Source organism: Lissotriton helveticus, chromosome 1_1, assembly GCF_964261635.1.
Source record: "Lissotriton helveticus chromosome 1_1, aLisHel1.1, whole genome shotgun sequence".
Lineage (NCBI taxonomy): Eukaryota > Metazoa > Chordata > Amphibia > Caudata > Salamandridae > Lissotriton > Lissotriton helveticus.
The window spans coordinates 1,771,364,703-1,771,386,295 of NC_136057.1; the positions used below are offsets into that span (position 1 = coordinate 1,771,364,703).

The 21,593-nt window shown below is 42.0% G+C and overlaps 1 pseudogene; it reads right to left on the reverse strand.

Annotated features, from left to right (window-relative positions):
• Nucleotides 1-937: 937 nt before the first annotated feature.
• The window catches only part of LOC144765326 (xaa-Pro dipeptidase pseudogene), a 50,458-nt pseudogene continuing 29,802 nt past the window's right edge, over nucleotides 938-21,593 (reverse strand).

Genomic DNA, 21,593 nt, shown 5'->3' on the forward strand with positions numbered 1-21,593 from the left:
AAGTCAAATTGTGCAGTGTAATGTGCCACACTCTGTGATAGTATTACTTCATAACTTTGACAGTTTTACACATGGTAACGGCGTTATGGCAAATATTTAACCTTACTAATCCCCGATTATGTGGGAAAACGCTGCGGCAACAGAATCGCATAATTCTGGTGGTCTTGCCTATAGGTGTGAAACACCTATAGTTATGCAGAGACCTTGTCTGAACGTTGCAAGTGACCTCTAACCTTCAGAGCTCGCAGTGTCACTTGAACTTTGCCAGAGACGTCCAGCGCATTAAGCCTCTGACAGTGACGCATAGGCTTGGCAGTGGCAGAAATCAAGCAACGTTATTTAAAAGTGGAAGATCTGGCTACAGAGGTGGACTAGAAATAAGTTAGTTGAAAAGTTGCAGAACCGCCATGATCCTAATATTCAAGTGATCTACATTTTGAGAAACCTGTAAAAAATGCAAAATTGATCCCTCTGCTACCATCGGCGCAGCTATCAAACTCAGCTTTCATGTGAACTACACTGGACGCCGTCTCTCAAAGTCACAACATACATGATAATAATAACAAATAACAATTCATGCCTTTTTGCAAACGCGTCACATAACCCACACAGCAATAACTCCTCCAACAACGTTATGAGTGCTATCAGCAGAAGCAGCCTATCCAGATGAACGTGATTATCGACAGTTAATCAAAGAAAGCAGTTACACAGAATGCATAGTTTATATCTGAATCACCTTAGAGGGATGATCATCTTATAAAAACAGATATTCAGTAATGTTCACATTGTAAAAATCAGCATTTGCATTTCACCAATTCATGCGCTCTTGCATTTCAGAGGTTGCTGAAAGGCTGTGCATAGTAGAAGTTTTCATCACAATACTGTAGCTCTGCAAGAAACGCCAGACACAGACGGCTGCTCAGAGCCAATGTCTGAATCAATCTAGCAAGTTTAGAACTTTACACTGGCAATGGGATTGTGCGGGGTCTACCAGTGCTTGGTCGAGCAAGTGATCAATAAAGTAAATTCCTGGTTCAATTGTTAGCACCATGCCTTCCTGAAGAATCCGTCCAGTACGCAAGCTTTTGAGACCAGGCTCCGTACTCAGTTCAACTCCCTCTCGGTAGCCTCCAACATCATGCACGTCAATGCCAAGAAAATGTCCCAGACCATGTGGCATAAATATTGCACCCAGATGAACTTTCACCATTTCATCCACGTTGCCTTTCAAAATGCCAATTTTGGTCAGTTCTTCCAGATGAACTCTGTCTGCTAGACGATGCATATCTGGCCAGGCAACACCTGGTTTTACTGCCTTCATGACAGCACGTGATGAATGAAGCACAGCTTCATAGATGGCCTTCTGATCAGGAGTGAATTTTCCATTCGCAGGGAACGTGCAGGTGATGTCTGACCCATAGCAGTGATATTCTCCTCCCATATCAAACAAGCACAAATCGCCATCAACAACGGTCTTGTCATTTGGGGCTCCAGCATGCCCGTAATGCAATATGGATGAGTTGTCTCCACTGACACATATGCAAGTGTATGACGTGTGCCGCATGCCTCCACATATATAGCAATAATGCAGGAACAGGCTTTCCAATTCATACTCTTTCATCCCCAGTTTAGCCGCTTTCATAACCTCTTTATGGGCCTCGCTGGAGATTCTGTTACTGTAGCGCAAGACTTCCAACTTCGTTATTCTTGTGTTTACCTCGCTCAGGGGCGTTTAGGTCTTGCCCTGTTCTAACTGGATGAGTTGTATGCTTCCACTCAAAACCTGAGGAGATTCTTCTTTCATTTTGTTTTAAGCACTCACTCAATGGAAGGGCTTGTTATTCATTGCTTTCTCCTCCCACCCCATTCGTCCCACTCCCACCCCGCACTCTGCATGCTCTCACATCACTCCCCCTCCCCTTGTTTGAGTTATTTTATTTATGCATGTTATTTTTCTTCAGACGGCAGGCACGCAATAAAGTGCCAAGTGCGGCCGGACTGCTTGCGTCCATTTTTTACCTCTTTGCTTACATTCTTTCACTTGTTCAACATTTTAATTTGCCATCCCAGCATGGCCTTCCACCATTTTGGATTGGCAAGTTTAAAATAGCCTCTATGCTTCATGACTCATGGCCACTCAAGCATCAGGAGGCGCGCTTGCCATAAAGCACGCATGAACTCCCTAGCCATCTTGGAATCCGTTTACTTTAACTGAAACCCCATTTCAAGTTTGCCGGCCCTGCGTGCTTCTGCCGTTGGCAAAAAAAAAAACACCTGCAGAGGCTTGGCCCTTTAGAGCTGAGAACAAACGGTACAAGGTTTAAAAAAAAAATACACCAATAGGAATGTCATGCTCTCTTACTGTTAGTGTTAGGAGCGTTTTGATTCCAAACGCAGTGCAGTGCAGACTCCTGGCGGTGCCATTTCTGCAACAGGAATATTGAAACTGCAGAGCAGCTTTTGTGGCATTTCACAAAGCCATAGGATGACAGCGCCGGCTGTTGTGTTAAGTCCTGATTACTAGTGGGCCGAGATGGGCTGCTTTATTTGCCATGTGTGAGAAATACCTTACATAATCCCATTATGATTTTTCAAGTGGAAAGTGAGGAATTAACCCCGTCAGTAATCAGGGACTGATAGGGTAGACAATGCTTTTCTGACACATTTCTGATAAAGCACATAAACCTATGTTTAAAGTGCTCTTTTGGAGTTAAACGTTTCGCAGTAGGCCTAAAGTGCCAACATGTTCCGTGCTCTTCTATCTGACCCAAATCAGTGCCTGCTGCAGGGCGCCCTCCTCACACAGTGACACCTGTCAGTGTGATAACATGACGGGACCTGCTTATGCCAGGACGCGTACATGAAACAACAGACGCGTTGAGGGATGACCTACCCACGTTGACGCAAACACTCAGCAACGTGTTACTCTTCACTCCTGTGCATGATGCGCCCAATGCAGAGTCCCTCCTACCGACCCCCGCACACCCTTCCTCCCCAAAACCGAGTATCCTCAGAGGAAACCTGTTACTTCCATCACTTACGACACCAAAAGCACAGCTCCCCCGTCCCCAACAGATCAGGGCATCCTGCATCAGGCCCAGTTACAGTTAGGTGTCTGAGTGGGTTGCGTGCCTGCTGCACACATCAGTGTGATGCATACAGGTTGCCGCCATAAAAAAGCAGTAATGGCCTAGGGCCAATAAATGGGTATCATCTGAGGGATGCAGGGTCTGTAAAAAAGATTATGTTTTATTTGCCTTTAAAACGCCCTAAAGTGTTTCCTGATCACAGTAGGCCCCCACACCCGCAGGCCTTTCTTCCACAGCCACTTTTCTTTATCACTGCGAGCAGCCCTACAGGAATAGTGGCTGGAGCGTTAATGTCAGACCATATACCCCCCAACTAATGTGCCACTTGAGAGCTGTAGGTTCAGATGCGTGGCTTTATAGATAGATCATATCACGGGGAACCACAAAGTCACTATACAAATAACATTCTTTTGCAGAAGTATATTTGACAGGGCTTGTGTGCTGTGATACTTATTTGGGGGATTTAAAGTTTGAAATAATGAACATGAGATCTGTCTTAGCTTCTTTACAACCACCCCCTCAGATGGTCTCCCCTGACAGCGTTATTTTAGTTCCCATTCTTTCTTCTTCCTTCGCCCACCAGACTCGCCATCCTGTTCACATTTAACTCTGAACAAGAAACAGTACATTGTGCAGTCGATGTAAACAAACCTGGGGGCAATTGATCGAACATGCATTTTCCCAGTGACGCAAAGGTATCATAAAACGTATTTGTGCCTGTTGAGGGGGCCCGTGCGTGCCTGTGGAGAGAGCCCCGTGCGTGCCTGTGGTTGGGGGCCCCATGCGTGACTGTGGTTGGGGGCCCCATGCGTGACTGTGGTTGGGGGGCATGTGCGTGACTGTTAATGGGGGCCCTGTGCGTGAATGTAGAGAGATCCCTGTGCGTGCCTGTTGAGAGAGCCCTGCGCTTGACTGTGGAGGGGGGCCCTGCACTTGACTGTAGAGGGGGCCCCCTGTGCGTGACTGTCAGTGGGGGCCCTGTGCGTGCCTGTAGAGGGGGCCCCTGTGCGTGTCTGTGGATGGGGGCCCTGTGCATACCTGTGGAGGGAGTCCTGTGCGTGCCTGTGCGATGAACCCCTTAACAAGGAGCACAAACAATACCTGGAAATAAACACAGGCAGCTGAAGTCTAGCAACCCCCGAGTATAATCAGTGCCGGCACTTTCACTCTAAAGTGCACACTGCGGGTTGGTGGGCCGCGCCAGGCTTTCATCCTCCAATGAGAAGGATGCCGCTCTGTTGCACGCCAGGTGTCCGTGGGCGCTAGTGCATTCTGGGTAGAATTATATATACACCCAACATCACCCCACACAGAAAGGCGGCGTTTTTAGAAAAACATTCGATAAACATGAAGATGTTTTACAGGCGAGCGGATGATCCCCAGAACTCGCGGCTGGCTCCAAACATAGACTACAACTTGCAGAACCGGCAATAAAACAAAAAGCAAAAGGGAAGAAACCCCAGTACAGTACTCACCAAGGGCACTCTTGACGTCACGAGGCCTCTGCAGAGGTTCCCACAGGAGGGAGGTGTTGCGTGGCAGCTCCCGCCCCTTCCGAAGGTGCACCGGGCTGGTCCAGGCAGCTCTCCTTCCCCCTTCCTTGGACTTCCCGCCGATAAGATGAAAGAAACCTTGCAGGGCCACCCCCACGCGCGGCATCCAATGGGATGCTGCGCCGGTGGACCAGCCAATCCTGGCGCAGGGGGGCTTTACCATTCTGAAACTGTTAAGAAAGATTGTGTGGATGCTCCCAGCTCACACCCAGCGTACCGTGGTCCAAGCCTTGGTGACGTCCAGGCTGGATTACGGGAATATTCTCTATCTGGGTATTAACAAGGAAATTACACGCAACCTGCAGCGAGTACAAAACTCTGCCGCGCGACTACTCTGTCGAATTTCCAAAACTGTCTCAGCATCCAAGTCATTGATCAATCTCCACTGGCTTTCAGTGGAAAATCGAGTCAAGTTCAAGGCCCTCACGTGCATGTTCCGCATTAAGCATGCAAAGGCTCCCGACTATGTACAACAGATTGCCATCCCTTATGCCCCCTCCCGCACTCTCAGATCCTCTTCTCAAGAGAAATTCCAAGTCCCCAGAGTCAAACTGTCTCGTATGGGAGGGCGTTCTTTCTCCTACCTTGGCCCTTCTTTGTGGAATTCGCTTCCATTGCCCCTCCATCTACAATCTGACCTTCTGTCTTTTCGCAGATCTATAAAAACTTGGCTTTTCAGCCAATAGTTCCTTTTCCTCCTGTTGTTCACTGTAAGCGCCGGGAAACCCCGTGGGGTAGCTGTGCGCTGTTATATAAACTTAAATAAATAAATAAATAAATAAATAAATAAAGCAGAGCGAAGACAAATAACAGGCAGTAACAAGCAGAAAGAGGCAAAACAGAGTTCAGAAATGAGAAGAAAGAGGCAAAATAAAGGTCAGAAAAAGAAAAAATAAAGGTCAGAAATGAGCAGAAATGGACAAATAACAGTCAGAACCGAGAAGAAAGAGGCAAAATAAAGGTAAGAAACAAGCAGAAAGAGGCAAAATAAAGGGCAGAGACAGTACTTACCCACTCCGCTGGCTTGACTTCTCCTCTGCTTCAGTCCCTCTGCGCTGGAAGCTAGAAGCAGTTGGATTCTCCTCATCAATTCAGACAATCCTCTCATGCTGCTGATTATGTTCAACAGTATGAGAGCAGCACCAGGATTGGCTGGAGCTGGCTGCCACAACGCTCCTACAGGCACTGTGTCACATCAATCACATCGGGAGTAGTGGACAGGCACTGATAAGTTGAATCAATCAGTGCTTGGTCCTTGCTCCACACAAAGGAACTGAAATGATGTTAGACCTGCAGTGACCGGTTACAAGGCTGTAATGAAGAGTGTCATGCAAGCCAACAAATTGTAAGCAAAAGGATAGGCTCCAAGCTCTTTTTGTAAACAACAGCGTCTCGCTCATGATATGCACACGCTTGCCCATGCTATTGCAGGCTCAATCCTAGAAAAGGAGGGGAATGTTTGAGAAGGATGTTTGAGGGTTCATAGTAGTCAGAAAGGTTTGGGATGAGTCCTAGAAAGGAGGGATCAGAGAAAAGTTGAACAGAGGATTTTCTTTTCTTTATTTTAATATGAAAAAATTGAAATTAACTTATATATATACACATCTGTACATAACACTTAGTAAGGTTGTATTGTCTGGAGAAAATTCCTCTATATAAATACCCAAATGTGCGCAGTAATATTTACATCGTCTGATGTGCACATTTATTTTGTGGTGAAGTATGCAAATGTTTTTATGACATTTCTTAAAGTTTTTGTTACAGGCATAAACACTTCGATATATACACCATTATGTGCATAGAATTAGAAATTATGACATTTTGTGACATATACACATATATCTTGTGGTGTAATAGACATTTTCTCCTTCTATGAATGTATCTAATTACAACATGAGACATATTCAATGTAAAATGACACATGTATAACAACAACTTCACCTCTATACTGTGAACATCATAGTTTGTCATGTTGGAATGTACTATTGCTGTGCACTGTTGTGTAGTGAGTGTAGTTGTCATGTGGGGAAGAGTCAGCTCTTGAGTTATATTCTGAAGGTAAAATGGTTGTCAATGGATCTTATGTGTGTGTGAAGTGAATTACATAGTTTGGCTGCTTGAACAGAGAAAGATGTTCCACCCATTGTTTTTTTCTTGTATGTAGGAACGTTGAGGTGGGGAGCCATTCTTGAGCAAAGCTTCCTTTGTTGTATGTATTTATTGATTTTCTTCCTGATGAAGAATGGTCCTTTACCATGAATTGCTATGTGAGTTAAACAAAGCAGGTTGAAGGGGCATCTTCTGGCAAGTGGTTTCCAGAGTAAGGCCTGCAAGGCAGGGGAGATGTGTGCTTGTGGCTTTACACGTAGGAGGAATCTAGCAGCAGCATTCTGAATTCGCTGTAATGTTCTCATAGTTAACAGAGGTGAGCCGTTATACAGGCCTGTAGTGTAATCCAGTTTTGATAAGACAAGCAAGATGGCAGCTTCAAACTTTTGCAGGAATTCTAGCTGCAGGAAGATGTGTTGCAGTGTTTTTATTGTGAGGAAGCTTAATTTGTCTATCTTGTCCTAATGTGCATTCATTGACAGCTTGGCATCCATGGTAATTTAAAGGTTTCTTACCTCCTTCAATATTTTTGGTGATGGTCTTAGATCATTAAGCCAGGAGCAAAGAGGGTCATAGGTTTTCCAGTCGCCACACATGAGTATTTTGGTTTTGGAGGCTTTCACTTTGAGATGGTTCCATGTCATCCATTAATCAACGTCTCAGAGGGACTTGAAGATTCATGATTTTCCAATATTCGTTGGGTTTTCCAATTTCAGAAGTATTTGCGTGTCATCTGCGTAGTTACAGCAGGTGAAGTCAAAACAATTGATCAGATTCTGTAATGATTTTATATAAATCTTGAAAAGCATGGGTGAGATATTTGAGCCTTGAGGAACTCCTGCTTTAATGCTGTTTGATTTATAAGAGAAAGGAGGAGTATGCAGCGGCGGCTCCTCCACTAAGGCAGAGAAGCATCGGCCCACTGCTTCAACTGCGAGCTCAATACAACAAATAAAATGATAATAACACTCTGTTATTATCATTTTCTTTTTTGTATTGAGCTTTCAGTTGAAGCGGCAGGGTGGAGCTGGGCTCCCAGCGTCACAGGGAGGAATGGTGGCTGCACCTTTAGTGCGCATGTAGGTTCGGCAGGCCCTCTTGGGCCGGCCAACCCTACATGCACATTTGCCATTTTCTCCACCCAGGCTGCATTACAGTCTGGGTAGAGAACATGCCCAGGCTCCCACTCCCTGTCTAAGCACCGAACCACGGCACTCAGACCAATTACAATGCTGCATTTCAGCTTTGTGATTGGCTGGGAGCCTGGGTGCTTGTTTCCTGGTTCCTGTGTGGAAGAAAGGCGATGGCTGACAACCGGCGCGATGAACAGGTAGGTTTCTTTTCTCTTTTCTGTTTTTCTTTCTACCCCCACCACCCTCTCCTGCCCCCCTGCCACCGTTCCCTACCAGCAGCTATGTATGATATTTGTACGATTGTGTAGGTACAATGTCATCCAAGCAAAAACTGTGCCTTCTATTCCAGCTTCCTCAAGCCTTTGAATTAGTGCGTTATGATCGACTATGTCAAAGGCTGCTGAAAGATCTAAGAGAAGACAGGCAGCAACCACGTTCTGGTCTACAGTGTTTTTAAGGTCATTTAAAAAAGAGATAAGGGCCGATTCAGTGGCTCTTCACTGTGCAGAATCCAGTTTAGAAGCCAGAAAGTATACAATTGTCTTCAATGAATTGTAACATCTGGGCAAAAGCATCTCTTTCTATAAGTTTGCCAAGGGATGTTCTGTTTGCCATGCATCTGTAGTTGTCAGGGTCTTGATTGTCCAGGAAAGTTTTTTTTAATGAGTGTATGCATGTCTTTTTTAACACCTTTTGTTAAGGAGTTGTTGATGAGTGCTCTGACTGGGATGGCCACAGACACTGGTAATAAAATGTTTTGGAAGTTTTGAGGTGTACAAGGGTCAGAAGGGCAGCCTGTTAGCTTGTTTGTTTTGACAAGATCCAGAAATTCAGTGGATGTTAGCTCTTTGAAGGAACTTAGGCCTAGATGTAGGTAAATGTGAATTACCGATTCATAAATACCGAGTTTTACAGATTCGGTATTCATGAATCGGTATTTGTCATTGATTCCTATGGGCCTTGAAGCCCATAGGATTCAATGGCAGATACCGAATCGTTAATTACCGATCCGGTAAAAATACCGAATTTACAAGGGGAACACGGTGTCACTTTGACACCCTGTTGCACCCCTGTTTCTGGCTTGTGTGCCATGCGACACACATACATGCCCTTAGGGCATGTCTGTGTGACACATGGCACAGGTGTACTTGCACAGATGTGCATGTACACAGGAATTCGTTATTTACCATGGAATAGTATTCCATGGTAAATAACGAATCGGTAAGGGCCTGTGGCACTGATTACAGTGCCACCTACATATTGATTTACAGAATCTGTAAATTTACCGATTCGGTATTTTACCGACTCTGTATATTTACCGAATCGGTAAAATTACCGATTCTGTAAGTCAATGGCCCCCTACATTACAAATCCCAAATACCGGTCGGTAATGGCTGAAATCGGCCGTTACCAACCGGTATTTGGCGAGCTACATCTGGCCCTAAGAGGCTGTGCTTGCCTTTCCCTGAAGGGTTTTGTAGGAAAAGGTTGGGCTGTTTTTTTGTTTGTTGTTTAAATACAAATTCAGCATGTTTGCTTTAGTTCTGTAATGATCTACCAGTTTGTTACAAAATTCTTGAGAATGGGGTAGGTAGCCTCTTTGAATTATTTTGACTTGTGGAATTCTATTAATATTTTATCAAATTCTTTGTAGCACACTTTGCTTTGTGGATTCAATTGGAATATAATAGTATGTTTTAAATTAATTATGTAATTCGATATTAAGTTAATAGTGTAGTATTTTTTATTTTGTTCTACAATAAAAAGAAATGTATAAAATGAATTTAAATAATATTTAACATACACCTATTTGAAGTAATTTTTTCATGTTTAATAAACTTTAAAGATTTTCCCTAAACTTTACCTTATGGAGTTCTCCACCCTTGGCTGTCCCTGAACTGCTCCTGGATAGGAACCATAAGGCATTTACTTTGGCTGCCTGTAGCCAGTGCATGTATTGGCTGACTCCTCTGTCACCCCTGATGTACACTATTTGCTATTTAGCCTGGCGGCTTGCAACCAGTACAAGGAGAAGGCTCTCCACTGTTTTTTCCTGAATGGACCGATAGAGGATTTATCCTAGTTGCTTGTAACTAGTGCATCCTGGTGGATGCTGCTCTGTCTTTCCTGTATGGAGAATTTAGAGTAATTCTCCTATTTTGCTTCTGTATGAACTGATAGAGCGCAGACTCACCTGCTCGTTTTACCATACTCACCTGGGCCCATAAAATAATATACACTTCGAACAGGTAAACCTACGCTAATCAGCAATTTATTTTAACCATTTAGGACCTATACCAATTGACTTACCAATCCTGGTCACCGGTACCTAGAGTCCTAAGGGATCAAGGGTGTTAGCATAATAGGCAGTAAAAATAAACCTTTGCATTTATAAAATAACCACAGACTCAGGAAAGGTTTAAACACTTTATCTATGTAAATTCTTAAATGTTAGAGTCCATACCAATTCAATCAAAGCTCGTTCAATTATGAAGAATATAATCAAAGCAAGATGATGTGAAAATATTATGAGGCTTTCGTTAAGCATTGAAATATAGGAAGGGTAAAGAAAGGGAAACAATACAATGACATACCCACGCAAAACTTTATATTTACCTAGAATGGTGTGAAGACCAACCCTGGCCACGGGCTGGGATAAAAGACAGGGCTCCCGATAGTTCAGGTGCCAACAGGACAGGATAGATGCAGATCAGAATCAGGATAAGTATGGACCAAATTGGATCAGGACAGGACCACTGCAGGTCAGTACCAGCACCCACAGCTAAAGTGCAACGCCAGCGTCACACCCCTCTCTGCAGCTAACAGTCAGACCCCGATTGGGTTATCGAACCTTCTCCCACCGGACCCCGATTGGGTTATCGAACTCCTTCCCAGAACCCCGATTGGGTTAGCGAATCTTCTGACAGAGTGCTCCGCCAGCACCTCTGCTCTCGATCGCCTATTGAGTGCGTTGGGTCAGTGACAGGTCAGCTATTCGGACAAGTCGGACAAATTAGCTAGCTAAGCCTACCTTAGTTATACCATTTTCCAGGGCAGTGTACCACCCCCCCAATGTTGCAAATGTGTGTATTCCCTCAATTTGATTTGTCAAAAGACGAGGAGAGGTCATCACACCGTGCCAGTTATGAGGTCACTTGATTCAATAATGCAAATTATCTTTCCCGCCCATAACTTTATTTTCCCATGCATTTTATTCCACCCAACAAAGGATGTTTCAATAACAAATACATTGTATGTAAAAATGTCTATTTTAGCTTCCTCTCGAGAGGTCGAAGGGTGAGTTTCCCAGGCACATCTTCAGGCAAGACAGTCACTGGCACAGATTCAATGCCATGACTAGTGGAATCTTGAGCTTCTTCTGCGCAGTCGCAGGATTGCAAGATGAAGTGCAGCAAGATTACCTCAGGCCCAAATACAAGCTAATAGCAAAGTCAAAGAGAAACAGTTTTAGAACAAAGAATACATTAATGCACTGTATACCACTTATCTCTACTCTATTCCCATTACTTTATTTTAACTACAGCCTTAGGAGTTAAGCAAAACAAATAATTTAGTAAAAGCAGCAATGCAAGTGTTAGCATGTGAGAACATAGTGCAGCCATCTTTAGTTCTAGTGCGCAGAAGCAAAGATTTTCCACCAAAGCAGAGAATACGTCTTGTCACGTGAGTGTGACATAGGCATGCGCAGAAAAGTTCCCGTGTTGCGGCGACCATTTTAATGCATTCGAGTTACTGTTAGTAGAAGCACATATGTAAGTTTCCCATAGATTCTAGAAATGTCGTGTGGTGCATTGTTAGTAAGACGATACATGTTTATTAGTGCATTACATTTTATTTCAAGAGGGTTGAATCCAAGCAAGTCTCTTTACGAGTGAAACCTTGCTCCATCAATCCCCTCTTTGATGATATTTTATATCATCACCAATTACAGAAACAGATGTCAACTTTTCAACATTTACTCATTTCTATTTCTCCAATCACTCTTTTAGGTTTTTCACCATTATTTATGTGGCTATTTTTTCATCTTTTTTATACAAATGTCCATTTAATTCTTCAAGCTCAATTTCACTGAAATGTCTTTTCTTCCCTTTCTTATTTACTGTATATGTCTTTTTATGTTTGCGACATTTGCAACAAATTATTATCCCTAAAGTCAATAGTGCTACTCCCACCATTGGCATCGTATTTTACCTACAAAACTCTTTCCTACGTTAGAGCACCAACTACCTATTGAAGAGAGACCACTAATTAGTCTCTTCCATGCACTGACAACCTCCAGTGGTTTTAATTCTTCTCTCAAATGTGTAATATTTCTCGCATACTTCTTAATTTGTATGCTTTCGTGTGGAATGTAAGTGCAACAATGTTGCGTCTTCAACATTCTACAGACTCCGCCCTCTTTTGCCAATAATATATCAAGAGCAACTCGATTTTGTAAAACCATTGATCTTACCGCAACTAGTTCCGTATTGATCATTAGAAATCCACTAGCAGTGTCAGTCGATAAGCGATCCACCACTGTTGACAATTTCCAAATTCTTTGAGTGTTCAGAACCACTCCCACTGAAGGTATTATTGCACTAAATATGTCACCCACTATTTCAGCAAATGATGCTCTTTCACTATGAGTTAATCCATTAGTTTCTTCATTGCTTCCAGTGATTTTCTCAACAAGGTACACCTTTGGGAATACTATTCCAAAATAGCAACTCCCATACCAATGATCAGGCAATTTAAAATAGGCCTTGTTCCCACAAATGTAAAAAATTCCAGGATAAACTGGTTCAGTTCCATCTTTGAAACCCCAACCCCCGGTAACTTTGAAATTATGTCCGCATTCACTGAAACCAATGAATATATTGTTATAATAATCTGTTTTCTCTCTATGGAGACAGAGTTTCCCTTTCTTTTCAAAATCCAACAACATAGCAGCTGAGTCTTGCTATTAGAGGTAAACTCTTTATTTTCAGCCCATTTAGGAATCTTTCGTTTATGGTCAGATGCTTTCTTATGGAAATCCTGTCTCCTTTTCTCGACTAAATCTAAAAATATCTTTTCTTTTTCCTGTAATGTACATGTTAGATTGTTTTTGTGTGCTTAGGATATGTCTATTGATCCTATTGTTATTAAATAATCTCCCATAAAGTGTGTAGAATCTCTAGTGCTTGAAATATGATTCAAACTTCTACGTAACTGAACTTCAGAAAAGACTACATCAAAATTAAAATAATAATACTGTAATTTTCCAGTTCTATAAAATAAACGAGCTAAAATGCTACATGAAATACCATAGGTCAGAGGTAAGTGATGGTAAGTGACCCCTTCAGCAACTGATATGGGCAACTTCATGCACACGTAGCAGTCACTGATTTTCATAGCTTCTACATAATGTACTAACAAATTAGCAAATACACTTAAATGATTTCTATTTCTAGCTCTTTTATAATGTAAGTCTCCCTCATCTCGTGCTTCTAAACCTACTCCAAGTTGCTTAAGACTAACTGCTTTCTCATGTGTATGTGTATCTACCTTCTTAGGTGAATCTACTTGCTCAGGTAAATTAGTGTTATTCTGCATTTCTTTGCTCATTAGGTAAGGTATAGCTAATGCCAATCCAAACCATACTATAACTACTATTAATATACTACATGTGCATATTCTACAACATGTCTTTAGACAATTTCTTTTCGGTGTTCCGTTAACATTATAAACAGCCATTTCTGACTAAGGAGATTTTATCCCCTCTTTGTAACTGTTCCACAGAAGTTAACCCGTGGATCTTTTCTCAAGTTGGTCTCACTTCTTCGTCAGTCTGATCAACAATCAGTTCATCATCACTCAGTTCTAGATTTTCGAAATCTTCAAGTATGACATAGGTCCACTCAGGTCCCTTGAACTTGTTATTCAGTCTTTTCAAACATGGACTTCTCCTTCTGGGTTGCTCTGTGGATGGTCCAGCTTGGCTCGTTATTTCATATACTTGCTCTGGTTCTTCATTTATTGTTTTAAGGCGAAATGTCAGTCTTTTAACAAAACCAGGCCACGTACCTCCCTTTCTGAGTCTTTTAGCTGGCCCTGTGCTTTGACTTTCCTCAGATGCTTCACAGATCAGATGAATTATTTCATTATTAAAATGAGACCCTTAGTCTGATTCAATTGTTACTGGAAAACCGAAATGTGGTATGAGTTCCCTCAGTAGTAGTTTAGCTACAGTGATGCGGGTAGGGTAGGCTTCCACCCATTTTGAAAACAGGCAGACAATGACAAGGACGTAATTCAGTCCCCTGCAAGGGGGTAACTCGATGAAATCAATCTGGAGTCATATGAAGGGACCTACAGCCTTTCCAATATTTCCTGGCAACACTACAGTTCTCTTACCAGGATTCATTCGTTGGCAGGTTATGCACCTCTGGCAAAGACTCTCTGCTACATTCCTGAATCTCACATTGAACCAACTCTGTCTGAACAACTGTATCATCGCGTCCCTACCTATGTGTGTACTTCCATGATACATCCTAGCCATAGGAGCAAGCATACAATCTGGTAACACAGGTCTCCCATCAAGGTAAACAATAACACCATCCTCAACCCTTCTCCGACATCCTATTTTTTCCAACTCTTCCTTTTCCTTTATTTCTGCCTTATTTTGAAAATCTCACTTCTTCCCATGTTTTCACTCTTTCAAGCAACATAAGTTGGCAGCTGTTTCCATATGCATTGATTTTCTTATTTATTGCCATCTTATGTTTGGCACAGTGCTGGGCTAGTTGGTCAGCATATCGATTACCTGCTGTCACTTTGTCATTTCCAGATTGGTGAGCAGCACACTTGACCACAACCACTTCTTTTGGTAATTGAATTGCTTCCAGCAAGTCTTTTACATGATGTCCATTCTTAATAAGAGTACCCGAAGAAGTCAGAAACTCCCTTTGCATCCAGAGTTGGCCAAAGTCATGCCCAACCCCGTAACCATACTGACTGTCAGTGTATATGGTTACTTTCAAATTTTTCCCAAATTTGCAGGCTCTTGTCAATACAACTAATTCGGCTACTTGTGCAGACTGGACTCCAGGTAAATAGGATGCTTCAACTGGACCCCACAAAGTACACGCAGCATAAGCAGCACTTAATCCTCCTTCGTCATGTCTCATGCATAAGCCGTCCACAAACAGCTCATATTCAAAAGTTAACAATGGCTCTTCTTTTATGTCTGGACGGGGCTTAGTACTGTATTCTGTGAGGCCGAAGCAATCATGCTCGACTTCCCCTTTCACTTCTTCGAAGGGGGAATCAGGTAACAGTGTGGCTGAATTTAAGACAGTGCATCTAGCAATGGTCACATTTCCTGCACGTAGAAGAATTCGCTCATACTTAGTCAGCCGACTAGGAGTCAAATACTGAGTATTTGTTCTGGTTAACAGAATCACCACTGAGTGTGGGACATACACTGTTACAGGGTGTCCCATAATAATGGATTCACTTTGCTCAAGACTCATGCAGGTTACAGCTACTGTTTTCAGATATCCTGGCAATGCAGATGCCACTGGAACTAGTGTGGATGAAAAATATGCCACAGGACGTCTCATTAAACCATGAGTTTGGGTCAGAACAGACAATGCACAGTTGTCGCGTGCATCACAGAACAATGCAAATTCCTTTGTATAATCAGGCATCCCTAAGTCTGGAGCTGAACAAAGACAGTCTCGCAGCTTTAAGAAGGCAGTCATGCTTTCATCATCCCACTCTACTGGGTCTTTTGCTCTTTTAGTTGTCATTTGTATCAGGGGTTTAGCTAGGACTGCAAATACCACAATCCACTGCCTGCAGTAACCTACAACTCCAAGAAACATTCAGTTTTCTTCCTGTGTTTGAGGTAGATTCATGTTTCTGATTATTTTAATTCTTTCAGAGATAACTCGTCTGACACCTCTATCTGGTGCCCCAGATATTTTACTGATGTGGTGCAAAATTGTAATTTTGCAGGTGACACTTTATGCCCTCCTTCAGCCAAATGATTCAGCAATGCAATGGTATCAACAACACAGTTATTTCAAGTTTTAGATGCCACCAACAGGTCGTCTATATACTGCACCAGGACAGACTGCCTGGGCAAAGCCAGACATTCAAGAAATGTTTTCAATATCTGATCGAAAATTGATGGACTCTCTGTGTACCCCCAAGGGACACGATTCCAAACATAAACATGGTCGTCGAATTTGAACAAAAAAGAAATTTGCTATCTGGATGTAATGGTATGGAGAAAAATGCATGGCACAAATCGATTACCGTGAACCATCCGGCTCCCCATGGTATCTGATACAGAATCACTGCAGGATTTGATGCAACTGGACAACATGGAACGACAATTTTATTAACTTTGCGGAGTTCTTGTACGACCCTATATTTTCCGCTCGGTTTCGTTATGCCAATTATAGCTGAATAACATTGATTGCTCATGATTTTTTGTAAAATGCCTTGCTAATCCAAACGCTTTATTTCTGCTGCAACACCTGCTTTTATTTCTAGGCTCATTTTGTATTGTCGGATATTTGGGTAAACTGCACCTTTTTTCACTGTCACTTTTGCCTGGTCAACATTTGCCATTAATCCTACATCTTTCCCAGTGAAATCCCACACTTCAGGATTCACCGTATGCTGCAATTCTTTTGGGAGGTCTTCCACTATCATCTTTTTATTTTCAGTTTCTTGTTTGGCTAACATTAATTTATAAACTCCATCTTCGTCTGGGGTTTGAATTTCAACACCACTTGGGGTACAAAAGATTGTAAGTCCCTACCTAATAGGTTCACTGGACTGGAGTCACACACCACACATTTGTGCATTTCTTTAAAATTACCTATTCTGATTTCCATATGTTCTGTAACAGGGGTACTAATTTGTTTATTAGAAACGCCCACTACTTGGATCGCTTCTCCCAAGAGGGGTAGGTTTGGAATGTCTGCTGTTCTCACAGTAGAATGGGTAGCGCCAGTATCCAACAAAAAGGTAACATCATTTCCCTCAACTTTTCCCTCAATGTATGGACCTGACTGATTTACCGGCAAGGATGCGCTTAGCACGCACTCCTCGTCCTCCCCTCTCAGGCACCGTCAGTAACTATCTTCCGCGAAAAATGCGTCACTCTAAAGTAATTGTGATGTCACTGCATCTCTCCTTCCACTTCCCTCCCAATTTGTGGTATCCACACAATATTTTACTTGGCTCCCGTAATCTGGCATAGGTGCAAGTGGTCTAAAGAACGGTGATGGATTTAACCCAGAGCTGTTGACTGGGTGTGTGTGTTCGATTGGTTCAGATGCTCCGTCCATCACCACCCCCTTTTGTACCGCTTTGTTCGCCATAAGTTGGCAGGGTATGCTCAGACTTGAGTCCCTTGCTCACTTTGCCACTGGATTCAAGCATGCCTGGCTGAAGACGGCTGAAATGCCAGAAACCGGTCCTGGGAAGCTTGTTTCCGGTCCAGGGAAGGCATGGCTTGGCAGTTCGGGCTGGACAGTTCCCATGAGGCACAGGGGCAGACTGATTTGCATATGGCCATGTCTGAACTGGGGTGGCAGAGTGGGCTAAAGAACGGTGATGGATTTAACCCAGATCTGTTGACTGGGTGTGAGTGTTTGATTGGTTCAGATGCTCCGTCCATCACCACCCCCTTTTGTACCGCTTTGTTCGCCATAAGTTGGCAGGGTATGCTCAGACTTGAGTCCCTTGCTCACTTTGCCACTGGATTCAAGCAAGCCTGGCTGAAGACAGCTGAAATGCTAGAAACCGGTCCTAGGAAGCTTGTTTCCGGTCCAGGGAAGGCATGGCTTGGCAGTTCGGTCTGGACTGTTCCCATGAGGCACAGGGTCAGACTGATTTGCATATGGCCATGTCTGAACTGGGGTGGCAGAGTGGGCTAAAGAACGGTGATGGATTTAACCCAGATCTGTTGACTGGGTGTGAGTGTTTGATTGGTTCAGATGCTCCGTCCATCACCACCCCCTTTTGTACCGATAGGTGCAAGTGGTAACTGGTTCTGTATTACCTGTTGCTGTGGTTTCCTTGACACCCCATTCTGCGTCTGTGGATTCAAATTGTCAGTTTGCACATTGTAACTCAATACAGCCTTACACTCGATTCTCCAATGCCCCATTTTCCGCACCCATGACAAAGGAACTATTTCTTTGCCTCCTCTCTGTTCATTCTATTTCTCAGTTTACCCCCATTTCAGTCTCCTTGATTCTGATTATTTTTCAATTGATTCAACTGGAGTTCTTGTTGTTCCGCTAATTTTACTTGTGCCCACATTACCTTTTCTTCTAAATTCTTTCGTTTATTGTCAATTTCATCCCTACAATATTTTGCATACTTAAGTATTTCATCAACAGGCTTGGCCTGCCAGCAGATTTTATGATCTTTAATCATGTGTGAAATTTCTGGCTTTAACCCTGACACAAATCGATAAATAAAATGTGTCATGTCTTTCGTATCAATACTTTCCGACCCACTGTACTGCTTGAATACCTGTAAAAGGCGCTCATAATATGCATGTACTGATTCATCCTTATTTTGGGTAGTTCTATCTATTCTAGCCGAATCTGTTTCTTTTGGGGGCACTTTTGCTTTCAGGAAGGTTATGACTTGATGATACTTTTTCATCACGTCATCTGATAGTGCTCCTTTCTTTGGGTCTCTTGGTTACTCGTCATTAGGCCAGTCAATAGTAATTTTACATTCTTTCTATAAATCTGCGGTACTACAATGTCAAACAATCCATCTAAATCTTTTAACAACACTTTCGATACTTTTACAAATCTCTCGACCTGTCTGTACCACTCTACAGGTTTCTCTCTGAGTTTCGGGAAATCATTCGTAAATGATAAAATATCCTGTCTGGACCATGGGACATGTACATAACCTCCTTCTGGCACTTCTCTCATTGGGCATAATCTTTCCACCTTTTTCTGGTTCTTTTAATAAATATTCATTTGCAGTATTTTTCGCTTGGGCTTCCTTCTTTTTCTTTGCCCATCTAGCTTTCCACCTATCTAAATCAACCCACTTCTGCAACAATGATAGTAACTCCTTGATATGCACTTTACGTCCTGACACATTTATGTTCTCTAAATCTTTGTCAGAAAATTCAGCTTGGTAAGGTTTCTGTAACACTTTAGATTTACCAATATCAATTCCCATATCAGAAGCCATACTCATTAACTTTTCATGAAATGCTTTAGTATTTCGAGTGATACTTCGACATATAGACAACAATTCGTCTTCACTAAAAGTGTTTAACCTTTCCAATCCCACATTTCCAGCAATCATTTCTTCTAATTCAACTCTTAATTTAAAAATATCCAATACCTTCGGCTGTGATTTTGACTTTTCTATTTCTTGGGACCATCTCACTATCTCTTCCGGGGATACTACAGTAGCGCTTCTTGTACCTGAGGATGTTTCCATCCGTACCTCTCTAGAGCTTCCGGGAGTGTTTTTCCTGATCGAGTCACCCACCGGTTCTCTTATAGGAAAATCCATCTGGGAAATCACTGACTCGCATTCACTTGCTTGATCATCAACTATCAAGGGTTCCTTTCTTTTTTGCACTACAGGTGTAGTCAGAACGGGAGGTTTAGGACAGGACTGCTTTTCTCCATATAATGGAACAATGGGACCTATGGTTACGGGAATGGTCAAGGCTTCAGGACTCGTATTCAACGGTGAAATTTTCTGAATTAATTCATTCCTCTGTTTATTTATTGCTTCTCGTTCGATATCCTGTAATGCTTTTTCTAATGAGGTTTCATGTACAACTTACGGAACCAAAGGTGGCTTTAAGAACAGGGCGTTAGGGTGACCTCTATTTGCTTCCTCATGGTAAGGTGGCGGACTTTTCATTAACAAATCCTCTAAGTAATCGTCATCTGATTCACCACTATTCATTACATTTCTCGTTTTCTCTGTGCATTTGCTTCCTGATGGTTCTTCCAAAGTCAGTACAGGATATAATCCTTTCACTAACATGGACTGTCTCCATTTCTTCATTTGCTTATCTCTTGTTTCTTTAGGAAATCTAGGATAAAATGTACTTTAATTTCTGTCGCTTCTGGGTCTATCGCGCTCAAAAGCCTCAGTCTCCCATTCTTCTAATGCTTCGTACCGGGTTAATCTAGGTCTGGGATCTAATTCATGGATCTATGATGTTACAACGCGTTATTTTACAACGCGTTCCGTTACAACGCAGATTTTACAACGCGGGATCCATTACAACGGATGTCATTACAATGCATGGCATTACATCGCAGGTGCTATTACAACGCATGGCATTACATCGTAAATATAGGTAAGTTGACTTTTTTTTAAAAATGTTATTTAGTTTATTGTAATTAAATTTTTTTAAATAATTTAATTAAAAGACATTTAAAAATTGTCATTAATTTAATTTAATAAAATAATATCTATTTAATAAATGTAAATATAATAAAAATTGTAATTAATTTAATTTAATTAAAAAATGTAATTAATGTAAAATAATTAATTTAATTTATTAAATATATTTCATTTAATTTAAAAATGGTAAATATAATTTAATTATCCCTAAAGCCAAACCCTGCCCTAAAACCTAAAAACACCCCTGTACCCCAAAACCCAAACCTTGTCCTAAAACCTAAAAACACCCCTGTACCCCAAAACCCAAACCCTGCCCTGAAACCTAAAAACACCCCTGTACCCCAAAACCCAAACCCTGCCCTGAAACCTAAAAACACCCCTGTACCCCAAAACCCAAACCCTGCCCTGAAACCTAAAAACACCCCTGTACCCCAAAACACAAACCCTGCCCTGAAACCTAAAAACACCCCTGTACCCCAAAACCCAAACCCTGCCCTGAAACCTAAAAACACCCCTGTACCCCAAAACCCAAACCCTGCCCTGAAACCTAAAAACACCCCTGTACCCCAAAACCCAAACCCTGCCCTGAAACCTAAAAACACCCCTGTACCCCAAAACACAAACCCTGCCCTGAAACCTAAAAAGACCCCTGTACCCCAAAACCCAAACCCTGCCCTGAAACCTAAAAACACCCCTGTATCCCAAAACCCAAACCCTACCCTGAAACCTAAAAACACCCCTGTACCCCAAAACCCAAACCCTACCCTGAAAACTAAAAACACCCCTGTACCCCAAAACCCAAACCCTGCCCTGAAACCTAAAAACACCCCTGTACCCCAAAACCCAAACCTTACCTTGAAACCTAAAAACACCCTGTACCCCCAAACACCTATACATATACTCCTATACTCATATTTATTAAAAAAATTACTTAAAATAATAAATATTAATTTATAATACTTAAAATAATAAATATTAATTTATAATATTTAAAAACATAAATAAATATTTGTATTTATTTTTATTTATAATTAATATTAATTAAATCATTTATATAATATTAAATAAAATTAAAATAAATTATATACTTACCAATACTTACGATGTAATGGTATGCGTTGTAATAGTATCTGCGATGTAATGCCATGCGTTGTAATGCCATGCGTTGTAATGGATCCTGCGTTGTAATAGCTGCGTTGTAACAGCATTACGACGTAAAAGTTGCGTTGTAAGTGATACACACCCTAATTCATTCATGCGTGTTCTCAAATTGTTCAAAATTCTACCATTAAAAGTAC